This window comes from Cardiocondyla obscurior, linkage group LG22 (assembly GCF_019399895.1).
Source record: "Cardiocondyla obscurior isolate alpha-2009 linkage group LG22, Cobs3.1, whole genome shotgun sequence".
Classification (NCBI taxonomy): Eukaryota; Metazoa; Arthropoda; class Insecta; order Hymenoptera; family Formicidae; genus Cardiocondyla; species Cardiocondyla obscurior.
The window spans coordinates 2,359,844-2,376,059 of record NC_091885.1 but is presented as its reverse complement, the minus strand read 5'-3'; the positions used below and the strand labels follow the sequence as shown (position 1 = coordinate 2,376,059).

General features: G+C 44.9%; 1 protein-coding gene across 4 annotated transcripts in view; it reads left to right on the top strand.

Moving 5' to 3' along the window:
* Hth (Meis homeobox homothorax) overlaps positions 1–16,216 on the top strand; it is a 388,286-nt gene that overhangs the window by 154,568 nt on the left and 217,502 nt on the right. The gene's annotated exons all lie outside the window — the stretch shown is intronic.

The following is a 16,216-nucleotide window of genomic DNA, read 5'->3' as shown; positions in this document are numbered from 1 at the left end:
GACGGATCCCTGCAACGATCCGTCACATGCAGATACCATTCTACGCTCAGCCCTACGTTGTCCCTTGCGCGCAGTATGTGTGTGATCTCGATACAATGTCAGGGGAGAAGAGCCAGCCACCCAGTGGTTCTGGTTCTGCCGCTGCCACGCATCGCCGCTCGCTTTAGAACGAGGAAACCTGCTCCTTTCTTTCTGTCTTTCTCTTCCCCTTTGCCGTTTCTTTTTTACATTCCCTCCTCCGCGTTCTCTTTTTTTTTTTTTTTTTTTTTTTCTTTCGCGAACGGTGGTGAATGGTTCCAGTCGAGCGGATTTCGAGGGAGACGCGCCGCTACGATAGAACTCGAAGGGGGATGGTGGCGGTTCTGCCGACCGTCTCCAACACGTTGCATTGTGTCACTTCTTCATTCATTCCTGATTTTGCGGCCGACTTGCGTAGCGAATTTACCAAAACCGTGACCCCCCCGCGCGCACATCGCGCGTTTTCCGTCTTTTCGCTCGCTTAGATCTCGCATTTCTCCGTCGCTCTTACACATTCTTCGTTCTCCTCGTTGCGCAATTCTGTCATCGTTTTGAGGAAACATTTGCCCGTGTGTGAAAATCTCGCGTGATGATTACGCGACCGATGTCACGCGAGGTTGTTCTTCGCCGCCCTTTAATGACACGTCTGTTAACGTCATCAGCGATGTAACTATGGGAGAGATGTGCAAGATTGTCGTTGAATTTTGCCCGCATTCTGTCTTTCGCATCAATGTCACATGCGCGTTGATGACCCTGTCACTTTAAACCCGATAACAATTTTCTACATTCGATCGACGGAACGCTTCATTAAAGAATTACGAGACGATACGTATAATTATACGTTTACGGAATTAAAAAAAGAAAAACGCGGAAATATAAATATACGTTTAATTAATTCAATTAAATAATTTGTTTTGAGATTTTCTTTGACAATTATATTAATTTTATGCCTCGATCAAGTTTGACTAGCTTTGAAATAATTTTATTTATTTTTTTTTTTTTTAAATCGGAGGAAGTTTTCTCACAAATATTCGATATACGTGTTGAACGCTCGATGTTTGTTGTACTGTGCAATTGAGCGCGAGCGATCTCTTCTGATTCAGTCTGCCCTGAGAAAACAAACTGTGAATCTGGTCCGGGTTCACTGTCAAGTGGGAGGGGAGGGAAAAAGAGACCCCCTTGATCCTGAAGGGGACAACGCGGGGTCACAGCAGTTTGTGATTGGGTCTATTGAGGGTTTTCAAGTGCGTCGACGATCCTGCTTCTCTTCCGATCGTGGGAGAGTACCGGAAAGTCTTGGATACTCAGGTACTTCTCGATGTCGTCGCATTGAATGGAGCGGGATAGATATCAGTAAAACAGTTTGGACGAGTCGGAAATTATAATAAACGACATTTTATTTCTTCGTAGACGATTAAAAGTAATAGCGTTTAAATAATTGTAACGTTTTTTTTTTGTCATTTTATTTAATTCTCAATATTTTTATTTTTCTTTTTCGCCACTCGTACAATATTTAATAAATTTAATTTTTTATTAGCAGAATATAATTGATGTCGTTGAAACACGTAAAAATATATTTTATTTATTTTAAAAGATTATTCGATTCCACCGAGTTTGTAGAATTATACATTTGACTTTAAGTCTGCGATTTGTACTGATACGAACATTTATCTCGAACATGATACCGCATTATATTTCGCGACTATCTTTCAAGAATCAGTGTAAACGCACGCTCGCCGCTCCGAATAAATTTAGTTCATATTTACTGTTAGATGTGTTCTCACGCAGGATTGGGTTGCCTTTCGTGTGAAGCGATTTTTTTTTTAATTGTGCTATTTCATTACTTACGTCCAAATCGACTGAGAAAATCTGGCGTAATTAGAATCAGGTGTTAAGGTCGACTTGAATGATATCGGAGTCATGGTAACAGTATAATTAAACAAGGAACCGAATGTAAAGGAAACGCTTTCGATTCTCCGAAAATTCTGCAATTACGAAATAATTTTTTTCGGATTTAATACAGATTGCATTTAAGACGTTTTACACTTTTGAGAGAAACGCAACCTTCTCGACATCGCTTCCCCAGCCTCGTGCTCTAACGATAAGAATGAAACGCTAGGCGTACAATGAAGGTGTCGTTGCAGGAAATTATACAGCAGTTATAAGAGTCTCTCTCTCTCTCTCTTCTCTCTCTTCTCGTTCTCTCTAACCGCGAGCAATTGTCTCTTAGGCTGGCATTGTCTTTTCTCGAAGTCGTCCCTTGCCCCCTCGTCTTCTCTCTATCTGTCTCTACCATTCTTTCTCTCTTCCTTTCTCTCGACGTATCTCTCTCGATTTCTCTCTCTCTCTTTCCTCGGGACCTAACGAACCGCTTGTCTGACACCGTGGCGCACAATGAGAGATCTAATCGCGGGTGAAGTACTTAATATCTTAAGGTCGGACGAGACCGACGCTAGGGTTGCCGGGTGTACGGAGACGTCGCCGGGCGTTTGCTATGCCGCAAAGAGACTCCGTGGATACGATGGTGGAAGTGGAATGGCGCGTACGATGGGTGGGCGCGAGTTTGAGAGTCGGAGAGGGTTGAGCGGCTGGCTGGCTCCTTGGTTACTGGGTTGAATCCCCGTGTCACGATATCTGATGAAGAGGACGCCTCCGGGTGACAGCCACTCGCCCACAGGACTTTGGGATAGACGTGAAGTTGCAGGTGTTAGGTACTTCTCTCCGAGATACAGCCGACATACCTCGTGACCTTGATTTGCAAGTCTACGTTATCTGGAGAACGTGAAAACTACTGATCCGAGACCGACACTTTAATAAGTTAACCGTGAAATTTGTCACGGTATGAAAAAACGATGATCTTTCGAATTAAATTCCACAAATATAGAAAACTTTTTAATTAAAATTATAAAAGAAAAAAAAAAACATTAATAAGAGGAGTCGTGTTAATTTATAGATTTTAATTTTTACTATTTTATTTCGTTCAACGGGAATTTAGCCGGTTCGATGCAACAGCATTGCGTTTTCTCGAAAGCAGATGCATCATTCACGGAAGAAGTGAGAGAGGTGGCGGTAGATCGGCTCCTCGAAAGGAGTATTCGCGCGTGGACAGAGGGAATTGGATGAGGAAAGGGGGGGAACGGGACGAAAGAGCGGTTTCGTCGAGTTTGTCCGCAGCGTACACCTGCCGCTTCGCAAATGAACCCTTTGTCTTTACTCGCCGAGTCATTAGGCGTGCAGCCGAGGGCAGCCACGGTTTTAACTAGTTGGCTAACCGAAAGTAATAAAAAGCAAAATAGCGAGAGTAAAACAAACCGTATACGATGTACGGCATCGGTAACGACGGTCCCGCGGCGCTCTGTACTGGTATAATCGAAATTACCCCCTCGGGCCTAGGTGAATAGTTGCTCCTGGAACGTTCTCTTAATTTGACTATACAGCTGACATTTCTCTATTAAATGCCGCATGAGTTTGCCGTCAACCGCCATCAAGTTTTTTTTTTTTTTTTAGAGAAATTTTCCGCGTTTGCTTACATTAAATGTAAAGATTGTTACATATTTTTATCGAATAACTTAATTAAGATAAATTAATTTAAACAAATATGATTAAATACGTAAAATAAAAATTATTATTTTAAAGAGATCGGAAGAATTAGTAAAATAGATTGAAATAAGTGAAGCTTGATCTTTAACATGATGTAATCTTGAGAGCTTATTTTATCTACTGTCTTTTTTTTTTTTTTTCTTTTGCGTGTTGTGCATTGTTCGGCGTTCAGCGCTGCCGCCACTGTTAGCGGATCCAAAAGCCTCTTTCGACTCTCTGAGCGGAAAATTCGAGCGGCTTTTCCCACCCTCATCATTCGTTATCGCCCCTAGCCCGGCGGAGGAGGCATTTCCTAAGAAGCGAGGTCGTTTCAGCGAAATAACCGTTTGTACTCCGGCTCGTGTGCCTAATACCATAACCATAACGATACGCCACGGCGAGAGCTACGATGCGAGAAACGGACGAGGGGACGGGGAAGAAGACGGGGCTCGTGATAGAGTGGATTTCAGAGAAAACCGCGTCTGTGGGGTGGCATTCGGTCTCGCTTATGCAAAGTTTTTCGTCAGTTTTCGGTTGTCCTCCTTCTCCTTGCTCCTACGGACATGTATCTCCGATCCCTCGGCTCGCCCCACGTCTCGCGTCACGGTGCGACGTACGATTTGCAATTCAACGCCGTTCGCGCGCGTATGAAAAGCGTATGAAAAGCGCACGAAGAGTCTTGCGGCCTGTCTATACGATACGTAACGCGGGAACGTTCCGCCGACGGAGTTGGCACGAGAGACGGAGACGCCGTATAATGAATAATAATCACATAGTCGCATCCTGAACGCGGCGAAGAGCGTCAGCTCCGCCGCCCCCTTACGCGAGACGGCCGTCGCGACGCGCCCCCATTGTGCGTTGGATCCATCGGTGCCCCCTTGGCAATTTCTTCTCCTTCTTTTTGATCTCCCGACTCGCTTTTATTACCTTCTTTTTTAATATGCTCTCGGCCGCGGAGACACCTACCGCGACGGTATGAAATTGAAGCTTAAATATTCTATGGAGTGTCGCGAGGCTGTACGGGGCCCGCTTTTCTGATACAGTTATATGAAACGTCGTTATGAGGACGAACGGCGGACTTTATATTGCCGGGAAGATCTTCCCTCACAGCCCGGCGGCAATCTTCGACTCGTCATCTCCGGAAATGGCGAGTCGCTTCTGCCGACGCTGCGATCCGAGATGCCACGCGATTAGAATTAATGTCGCGCGAGATTTCAATCGATGCTCCGAAAATTAAAGAGATCGCATTCGCCGGAAATGGATAAGCACCGATAAAATCCTTTTTCTTTCATCGACTTTATTTACACGGGGACTCGGCGTCAAGTAATTCTTTTATTTTCGACGTAGCGAAGGCGGCGTAGGACCTCCTTCCTTCCTCGTGCCGCTATTTGTTTTTATCAGTGGTTCCCGTGGGACGTTAACAGCCACCTGCCGAGCGCGTTGCGGCCGCGTTTTTCTTTCCCGCGCGCGCTCTCCTCTCTCTGCTTTTCTCCCGTCTACGTCCAGGATCTGGAAGACACCGCGCGGCTTACCCTAGTCCTCGGGGGAATGACGCCAGAACGTCGAGAGACGCGTCCTGAAGATCTTCCATCGCGAAACGGAGGTAGTAGGATGCGTGTGACGGCACGCGTGTCACGCGCGGTACCCGTCTTGCGCCCATCATGATTATATTATTTTTTCCTCATTTCTCTTCGCTGCTCGGATTTATTATTTACGCCCGTACTCCGCCTTCAATATACCTAAAATGGTTTAACGCGCTCTGTGCCGCATTATGTCCGAAATGTTACTTCGTTTCGTAATTATAAATAAATGAGTCGGTTAGTCTTCCCTCGATCCATTTGTATTAATGTAGATTAATTTTTATTTCAGTTTAGTTTACTTTTTTATTTACATCTAGTTTCGTGCATTAGAAAAAAAAAATTATAATAAATTAGAATTAAAAAAATGCAGGTATAGAAAAATTATTGAAGTATTTAAAAATAATATTTTGCATCTCATTGTAGTAGTTTTTTCTTTTCTTTTTTTTTTTTTTTTACGTTAAGCTCGACGCGTAGTCTGATTATCTTTTTCTATGCTTCACGAAAGAGGCCTCGAAAAGACCGAAGGAGGAAACCAGTTCAAGCATTTTTACGACGTGTCATAATTACAGGATTCCGCGCGGCGGGCTGTACCTCCGTGGTTTAACTACTGCTATTTTTGCGTAACAACGTTTGAGTCATCTTACAATTTTGCATTGCATTAATTACTATTTCGTATACTTAATTTTATCTTAATCGTGCAAAATTCTGATTTTAAAATCTAAATCTTACGACAAATAAAGTTAGAATAAAATATTTGCAAATAAACACACAAATAAAATGTATTTTGTGAAAAATTTCGCGATGAAATATCAACGTAAAACGTAGGAATTTACATCTTGAGAGGCTGCCGACGAATTACAGCGCGAACGATAGTCGGCGAGCGCTGGCGGCAGTTGCCGGGAAATTAAAATCCTTGGTAAAGTCTTCTAGAAGCGATAGAGAGATCTTGTGCTGCGCGGAAAAAAAAAAAAAAAAAAAAGGAGAAGAGTAACGGTTGAACGAGTAGGTGGTAAGGGGGCCAGGAGGACTGTGTAGTCGGGGTCCATTAGGAAACCCCTAGGGCAAGGGAGAAGATCGAGCTGGAAGGAAAAAGAAAAGGCCGGGGAGGTGAGCAGAGAGAACGAAAAGAGCGAGAGGAAGGTCGGCGGGGAAAAGGGGGAGGATGAAAGAGAGAGGAGCGCCGGTACCCTCTATCTCGAGAAGTGTCACCGATGATGAATAGTTGGCATGAACAAAAAGAATGCTAACCGCGTCTCTGCCGCTCGGCGACCTAAAGCTCCCTCTCCTCCGTCGCAACCCCGTCCTCCTCTCAAGGCCCCGGAGCCCCCGAACAGCAGAACCCGAGCAGCCAGTTCTTCCGGCTCCCAGTCGATTTTCCACGAACGAAAGAGAGAATCGAAAGACAGGGGGACCGAGCGACGACGATACCATCTTAATTAAAAGTTGCCAATTCATTTCGCCCGTCGTTTCCACCCCGTGAACTCAGCCCGCTATAGAGACAACGGGGGTACGAGCCAGGGGGTACCCAAAGCTAAATGTAAGGGAGGGGGAAAGAGGGCGCCTTTCCTTTTGTCTTACCGTCGTGTCACTCTGCGAGAGCCGCGAACTTGAAGCAACGGGGGTGAGAAAAAAGTTGGGAGAGCCCGAGATAATAATAAGTTCGTCCGAAAAGGAAATTAAGTAAAACGGCCCCGTAGGACAGCTAGGGACAACTCATGGTGTAAGGTTTCTCTCTTTCTTTTTCCTAAAAACCTCTGCCTCTCTTTATTTACGTAAATGTGTTACTCTTTCGCGCTTTGCTCAGTTGGCGCTTCGAGAAAATCGTGCAACGTTAAAAATCGTAGCGTGTATGCAAATATTTTCGAACGAGACGTTTAAAAAGTAACGCATATCGTGCCTTCAACAATTACATTTAATACGGAACATAATTCGGAGATATGACGACTTTAACTCGACCGCGAATTATTAACGATCACTTCAAGTGCGCAATGAATAGAGATGATGACTTGAGCAAATAGCGTTGCCCAATGGCCCGAAAATGCATTTCGTTAACGCATCGCAGCGGCGGGAATTTACGCGAAGCAAGGGCGTCCTCCTAACAAAACGTACCCCCTTAACGCGCTCTGAGCTGCCATCGAATGCTAATTGCTCCATTCATGAAGTTGAAGACGTAAAGCGGCTATCGGCGAAACCGCAAAGGGCGGCGGCGATTCGCCACGGTTTATGCCGCGAACGAACAATACTACCGCACAGTGGCGCGTAAATAATTAAGAAATAGCCCTCGGGACCTTTCTCGGCCTTTCTCTTTCTCTTTTCGTCTGCTATTTCGCCTTCTATTCTCTATTTTTTTTTTCTCTCTCTCTCTTTTTCTCTTTCCCCTTCGCCGCTCGACCGCGCGGTGGCGACGAGTTTTACCTGCTCTAATTACAAATTTTTCGCCGATGCCGGGCGCGCGGCCGCAGGTAATTTAGTCCCCAATTTATATAAAATATCTCGCGGCTAATGAAGCAATTTGAGGCTGTCTACGGTGATAACGTATGGAGTCTGCAGGTTGCTCCGATGTAATGGAGAAGAGACGAAGTAGATGAGAGAAACGCGGGAGGAAAGGAGAAAGCGAGACGCTGCGAACAGTGAAGAGATGCGGAGAAAGAGAGAGAGAGAGAGAGTTTACTTACAGAGGTACTCCATTACCGCGGGTGGCATTAACTTTCCCGTTGTGCCGTATTTCCTTCGCTAGAAGGAAATCTGAAGTCTATTCGCAGTCACCTGATCTCTATCGCTAGAAAAGTCGCGCCTGAGCTTCCTTCGAGCGTATCCGCAAAATACATTCCAAATGCGCGGCCATTAAGAGGATGGAATAAGCATGATAAACAAACGTTGAAATTCAAAATGGGCACGAAAAAAGAAAAAAAAAATAAAATAAAATTGGTATACTACGTAGGCATCCCATTAATGTCGTAATAACTTTTCAATTGGGCCCGTTTCGTAGGGATACGATCGCGATTCGATTTGCACGACTAATTTAATGAAACGGCACGATCGTTATTTAGCGACGCAAGAATGTTTCATGGACTATCAGATCCGCAAGTCCGATAAAAATCGTGACGGTGAAAATGATAATGAGCTTGTTCTTGCCGCGCATGAATTTCACGTTAAAAAAAGAAAAGGAGAGGCGGGATTACCGTTACATCTACCTCTGAGATACACGCAGGAGTCGTACGTGAGAGAAAGAGAGAGAGAGAGACGAGCTTATAATTCCGAAATGGCGTTGTCGATGCTGTTTAATTTCTCACATTACGCACATTCGCGTCCATAAAATTAACATGCAAGATCCTTTTTTATTCTCGACGGACTCGCTTGATTTTTATCGCCGTCAATTGTCTCAATATATTTTACTTAATCGTAGACGTAGACTGGCCATTTTTCAGGCCTTAAAAATCACAGCGCTGTTTATGTCAGCTCGACGCGCCAACGAGGAGAAAATATATATTGACGTAATGAAGCGATGTGTGATACGAGACACGATCAAATTGCTATTCAATGGGATGCGTAAGCTCGACGCGACTTACAAGATGAGTCATCAAAGTGAGATTAACGTCTCGCGCGGACAAGGCATCGCTTATATTTGTACATCTCGGTTAAATGAAGTAGTTATACAGAGTATCTCAAACAACAGGTCGCTCCCGAAAATTGTAGAAAATCAAACTCGAAAACGAAAAGTTATATATAATTTTATAATAAAAAAAAAAAAAAAAAAAAAGAAAGAAACTTTTCGTTTCCGATTCTAAGTTTCTATTCGCAGTTTGCGTGAGCGACATGTTTAAGTGCATCGCCGTTGATGTATTTTGTTATAAGATTTTGTCGGGTTTACGCGTGCTACAAAGTTAGAAAGTACGGGGCGTTTACGAAACTCGGGTCGGCGTGTAATTTGTAATTTATAATCTATTCTACACGCCCGCGTAAAAGCCAATCACGAAGTCGGCCAGATAATCGAATAATGCGTTCTTCGTCAGCGGTTATCGGTGGGATTCTATCGTGCCAATTAAATATTCCCGTATTTACATTTGGACTGGCGAATTATGAATTCCGTCCCGTTCGGAATGCATAATCGCGCGGTACTTTTATTAGCGTCGCGCGATAGATAATTCTGTCATTTTGCCATCGTGAATATTTAAATGCGGAGGCTCTATACGCATTCACATCGCGTCGTTAAATTGCAATTACGTCGCGAATACGCGAAACGGCACCGGCGATAGCAGCGTCGTTCTAGGCATTCCCTCGAAGAGAGGTCTAGCCGGCCGCGAAGGCGGAAGTTCGCGTAGAGGCGACGAGAGTGACCGTTAGGCGCGAGGAACGCAAAAAATTCCCAGGGGTGTCATGGTGTCGCGGAAACATCTTACTTTATCGCGGAACCTCGCGCATTAATACAGACGGTTTGCGTGAAAAGATACGTGCCGAGAGTGTATGTTTTCGAGACACGGCGTATCCCCGCGCTTTGACCGCGCGCCGTAACTTCTGCAGTCGCGTCGCAGGATTTGCCGAGAGAATTGCCGATCCCATAAACCTCGAGGATCTTCCGACTGTTGTACTCCTCGGGGGTCGGCCAGATATCGCGACGTTATAGGGACATAGTACGTGGATAAGTGCGGGCACGTCAGCGCGGCTAAAGCGTCCGCTCGTAAAGCCGATCCCTGTATAATTTTCAATCGCTCTACGGATTTGACGACCTCGTCATGGTTTCGCTGTCGTTCCGTTCGTCTTCTCTCACTCTCTCTCTCTCTCTCTCTTTCTATCTCCCTATTCGCGGGTGCTGTAGGCGAGCGTGGCACGATCGAGACGGGCTGCTACCTTCCTCATTCACCTTTCCTTTCTCGGTACGCCGTTCCCTCTCGCTGTTGAACTAGAGACGAGAGAGGTCTCGAGATAAGGGCGGAATGACGAGGTCGCAACGACCGGTAAAAAGGTGATCTCTCTCGGATAATGCCGAAGAAGCTCGGGACCGCGGGCGAAAAAGAGAGCCTGCTCCCTCGGGCGTCGGGGAAACACCGGCGAATGTCTGCGGAGGCCGTAAAAAGACAATACCGTTCTCACACCACGAAAAGAGTCTTGCCACCAAGTACCACTACCGATGGCGTATCACGGTTCCTATAGACGTTCGCACGCGATGCTCGAATGTAGACGCGTGTCTATGGGACATCCTCCCTTTCTTTTTCTCTTCTTTATTTCGTCACATCTATGGGAATCATTTCTCCGACGGGACGCCTCACGTGTCTTCGACCTAGCGTTCTTTATTTATGCGTCAACCCGAGAGGAAAAGTATAAACGCGATACCACCATTGCGCTTCCCTTTGCTTAGCGGGTAGATTTAATTTTATAGCGGAGCCTTTTATTAGCCGCTCTTTTACGCACGGATAACCTTTTTCTTTAATAGATCGCGCCGTGTCACTTGCGTAGAATGTAAGAAGCAAAAAAGTCAATGAGCGTGCAATTTATAATTTTATTCTTTTTTTTTTTTGTTTCAGGTAAGTGGAGACTTCTCAATCGCTCTGCGAGTATTGCGACGGCTTTCCGGAACAGTGAGTAATTATTAATTATTACACGTAAAACAATATTGTTGATTTAAAAAGAAAAGTGGCGAAGCGAAAATAATTTTCGATACGTTCGTTGATTTTTACATTAAAACTCGCTCGTTCGCTACTTACGACTTAATGATCATCGGAAATGAAAAGAGAGTCGGTTAGCAGAGAGGGTGAAGGTTTCCCTTCGAAATTTCTTGGCAGCGGTAACACCCAGTCTCATAAGGGGTTCGTCGTGTTTAACTTCTCCGCGTATCCATCGATTTCATTAGTCGATAACTAGCGCGCGACTTGGATGCATACGAAATCACGGCGCGTTATCGAGGGGATGGATTTGTGAGGGTGCTGCCGAATACAAGAGGCGATATATTAACGGCGCGTAATGACTTTGGTCGGTTGCGATTTCGAGGGTGGCACGTCGCTATCCAGATAAAAAGAACATTAGTCACCCGGTATCGTTGTAATTACGTCGCGTCTGCTGGAACTGTCTCTTCCAGTTCGATAATTATAGCGTTGCATAAATAATTACGAGTCTTATATCATATACGTGCGAAACGCATCTAAGCGTCTATTAAAAAAAAAAAAAAAAAAAAACAAATTTTGGATAATTAAAAATACAAAAATAATTTTTAAAAGTATAGTTTTATTTTAAAAAGTTACAGCTGCCGCTTTTCTTTTCCGCAGAAAAAAAAAATTAAATTAAATTAATGGCGCGCGCTTTGTCTAATATATTGAAAGGTAAATTAAAGCTCGATAATTGTACGATTAAATGAGCGTCGATAAGTTCAGATTGTTATCGTTCGTATCACAGGCATTAGTTTATTGTCAGTTAAATCAGATGTGTCTCATAAAGCCACTTAATCCTTGCTTCTGACAACGTCAGCGCCTTTGTCGCCATTATCCCATAACGATTCCATGGAGATTTATCGAGCACCATCCGGCACGAGCCGTGGGTGTGCGTATTTAAATATTACCGACGCCGCGGTTGGCCAGGTGTCTCTGTCAAGACGCATTTCGTCGCGTAATTGATTCTACCCACACGAAGCGCTTCCCGACGAAGGCAGATATCGCACAAGAAGAAGTAGCGACTTACGCGAATCCGGCAGGCAGCGTGTTCGTTACTAGCGAGCAAATCGTTTATCTGTTCCCACGTTTTTCCTTCCTTCCGAACGGATCTTTACACGCTTCCTGAATCGCGTAGGACGTTCACGCAACGCCGACGCAACGCCGTTTCTGTATACGCTTTGTTCTTTCAATAGGGTTGCTTCTTCTTTTCTTGATTACTCGCAATGTTCGTAAAATCTTAATTTTTTTTTTTTTTTTTTTAATTTTTTACTCAAATTTTATATTCATCGTATTTAATTAATTAATTTTTTTTTAATATTATTAATCCGACCTTTGTTGAACGTCGATACAATTTTGATTTCGTTTATTCCGTCGGATCATATATTAAGATATAATAGAGAAACAAGGTATAGACGTAACTAAGTGAGATTGCTCTCGTCTCGTTATGACGAGCTGGTACGGCAGGTCTTCGAGAACGGAACAAGTTGACGTCTTATTCACCTTCGCAAAGTTTAATTAGACCGATCGCGCACGCATCCGAAGGCAGAACTTTGCATAGTGTTCGCGATATGTGAACTGCCGAAGCCTTTCTCTTTCTTCGAACTCTGAATATACAAGACGATAAATCATCGTGAATTTATGCGTCTGAGCGGAGAACCAAACTAGAGATACATATATCTTAAGTTTCTACTCGTAACGAACTAACGCCGATCGCGAGTCGTTCGTGTTAATTTAATTGGACACACGTTTGATGTAATTAGCTGTCAATTTATAATTCTCTCTCATAAACAAGCGGATAATGATATTTCATATTGTCGTGTGCATACAAAGTTGACTTGTAATTATCATTCCATTTTTTTTTTTTTTTTTTCTTTTCTTTTCGCCGTCGCTTTGCAGCGAAAAAATAAATAATCCCACGCCGCGCAAATGTTATTTTAGCGGTAGATCTTGAAGAACAGAGGTATTGCAACATCACGGTATTAGCTTCCGTCATTCGTTCGATAGACCGTGGCAAGATAAAGAGAAGAGATAGGGCACTAAGAACAGTACGATACGTTACGAGCAATGCACATACATCAAGCTTGCCGGCTAATCTGATTCCCCTAACAATGTGCACGTGACGGAATCTTCTTACATCCCTCTCGTTCTCTACCATCCGTCGGACTCTCTCTTCTGTCTCTCTCTCTCTTTTTTTTTCTTTTTTTTTTCTTCGCTCTTTCACACGCGTCTCGACCCACCACCATGACCGATGTCGGTGGTGAATTGTCGGATATATAGATTTTGGATTTGGGCCCCCGGCCCCGCAAAGGCAATCTGAGCTCAAACCCACGTAATCTCGCGCTAATAACCGCGATTTATCCTTCCCCCGGCGTCCACGACTTTCCCCTCGAATCCGAATGATCGAGGCGCCGATTAGAGAATTCGTTTAGCTCGCTCCTTTCGGAAAAGTGTTGGAAAAGACGGGCGATATTATTTGCGACGTCGATCCCGCGAAAATTGCTTTCTTCCGGGCCAATTTTGCGCGTTAAATTGAAGACGCGTCTGGATTAAAATACACACGGCGGGGCCCCCTTCTAAAAATTGTCGAGCGCGACAACTCACGATATTATCTGGATTCATTCACCGCGACGAAGTCATTCTCACGGGAACTCTCACGTTATATCGATAGCGCGGTCGCTTCGCTTCCCGAAAACATCTTCTCTTTTCTCTCTCTCTCTCTCTCTCGCGTTTTCTTTTTTTTTTTTTTTTGCGTTCGGGAGGGCTTACTCCCGGCGCAAACACAGATTAGATTATGGTACCATAATCTTGCGGTCGCGCGAGAACAGGAAACTGTTGCGCCTACATCCTCCCCATGAGAGTGAGAAAAAGGAAGCAGCGAAACACGAACGGGGAAAGAACACGTAGGATCAACGAGGTATCTTTATTGTCTCCGCTCGGTGCTTGGGCGTGAAAGAGAGTCTTTCATTAACAGGATCTGCGCGCCCAGCCAAGGTGAATCAACCTGCAGTCTGTATGCATCCCTCTTTCTTTCTCTCTCGCGTATTCCCCGCCCTGCTTCCTACGTCGCCATAGGAGCAGCCAGTGCGTGTTGGAGATAACGCCTCGGGATATGGCCAGGGTACAAATATTTGAGCGAGTAACTGGCTTCGTGTTTGCCCTGTTAGCTGCGCTCTTCGTCGTCGTCGTCATCGTCATCTTCCGCGCCTTTTGTGTGTATACAGCGTTGGACGTGCGTACATATGGGATGATAGTGCCGCCATGAAGCGCACGCGTGTGGGAGCCGGCCGGCGTGTGTAATATGTGGATAATGTTGATGGCTGGACGTGGATTCGTCTGCTTGTAGTGTCTAGCCATACGCCATTAAAAAGGTAAACGAAAGCTTCTTTACGGATCGTGCTGCAACATCGGGGCAGCATAACGAGAACGATCATTTTGTACCTGTCATTGACAGATAACATTAGGCATTCTCAGACGTAATATTTGCTCGGGGTCTTTATAATGGGATAATAGAGCCGATTATTCGAGAAGCACCATTATTTATGACACTCTTCAGCTTTCATCCTCCGTTCTCGGGTTATTCTATTAAATTGATCGATTGTCTTTTGAAAAAACTGCTTAAATTTTTTTATGATTTCCGACGAATCGGTACGTAAACGACGGCGAGGGAGATAACGATAACGAGGCGCGACTTTACTTCGAGTTTCTCCTGCGAAATTAGCGCGTACAAATTTAACGAAACGGAGAAAGAAAAAGGGGGGGAGGGGGATGTAAAAAATTCTATCGACGGTATCGTTAAATACAAAAAGGCATGGGTGAGCATGAGTTTGGTCAGCAAACATCGATCGATGGTTTCAAGCTCGGTTTACGCTTGTCACTTCACGATCGTTCACGTCCAGCGGGAATACTCGTAATAATTCCCGGTTAATACCGATGGCGAAAGACGGCGGGGGCCGTGAACGCCGGTCGTCGCGACGTGTCGAACGTGAGGCTTCCACCGACCTCGAAACGGAATATCGTCGGAAGATACACGTGGTATCGGCGAGGGAGAGACAGGTGTGGCAGAAATGACGGGAGATACTCGTCCGGTAGTGAAAAGTTTCGAGCCAATAACGTGAGTAGGTCCCGTCTTCTGGAGGACCGAACAAATATGTTCAAACACGCTCGAGCGGCAGACGGGGGCGACACTCGTGCGAGCAACAAACCTTCTCCAGTAGTATCCTAATCCAACAGCTTCTGTCGGGCTTCGATGCCAAGTGCACTTCATACCGTGTCTCGTGCCTTCGCTTTCGCTTAGAAGAGAATTGGAAAGAACGGCGATTTCGTACATTCGTAAACAGTCCTTGGATTTTTCGCGTGGGCGACGTTGTAAGTGGCGTTTTTTTTTTTTTACGAGGAAAGACCTTTTACGATCGCCGGTGACTTCACATCTCGCCCGTGTTCGATGATGATGCGAATCGATCGATATTTAAAACTATCTCCCGAGTATTTTATTTTATCACGCCGTATGCGCGTCTCCTCTTGACGCACCGCGATAATAATTAAGGATCCTCGGCGGGCCACAACGCTGCGTACACGGGAGACGTACCCGGGCGAGGATAATTTTTATTAGCGATAAGAACCGGTTGCCAGCGTCGCAATCGTGTTAATGCAATACTGCGTCGCTTTACGCGGCACGCGGATGTGCGAAAATGCGTCTACTTCGAATTCGGTCGTGGCAATTATAACGTTGATGTTGCTGAATTAATTATTTTCGCTTCTGACGTTTGTAAAATTTTAAAAACACAAAAATGCAATTTATATATTTTTTAAATATAGTATATTAAAAAGAAAAAAAGAAAAAGAAAAAAAGAATAACTTTGTTCGCGTGACTTTTAATTGTTCGTAGCGCCTTGAATGTAATGAAAATTTCGTACATTTACTCGCGCGTAACGTACTCATCACTGACAGCCGCGTGAAAATTTATCCGAAATCGAAACGCTCGAGGATCCTTCACTGGTTACGCCAGTGTTGGTCGCACATATCGTCCTCTTACCGTTATGTTCACCTGGACAAGCAGCGTGAGAGAAGAAGAGGGAGGTAGGGGGCGGAAAGAGAGAATCATCGTGCCGCTGCTACTGCTAGTACTCGTTATCGCTCGCAGGTTCATGCCAGCGGACAGTTAAGAACGAAGTTCGCTGGACACTCGGCGCTATAAATTCGTACGAAATGAAGACAGAAGGAAAGAGTGTGTACGTGTATGCGAAATGATACGACGTGGCTAAACGGAGAGGTGTGCCGGAACCGACCTACCTTTTAACGTTTTCTCGCATCCACCCTCACGCGAAAACACGCACGTTGACCATTACGGGGGGGCGGAAACACCTCGGAATCATCAAAAGCAACAATCGCCTTACAATA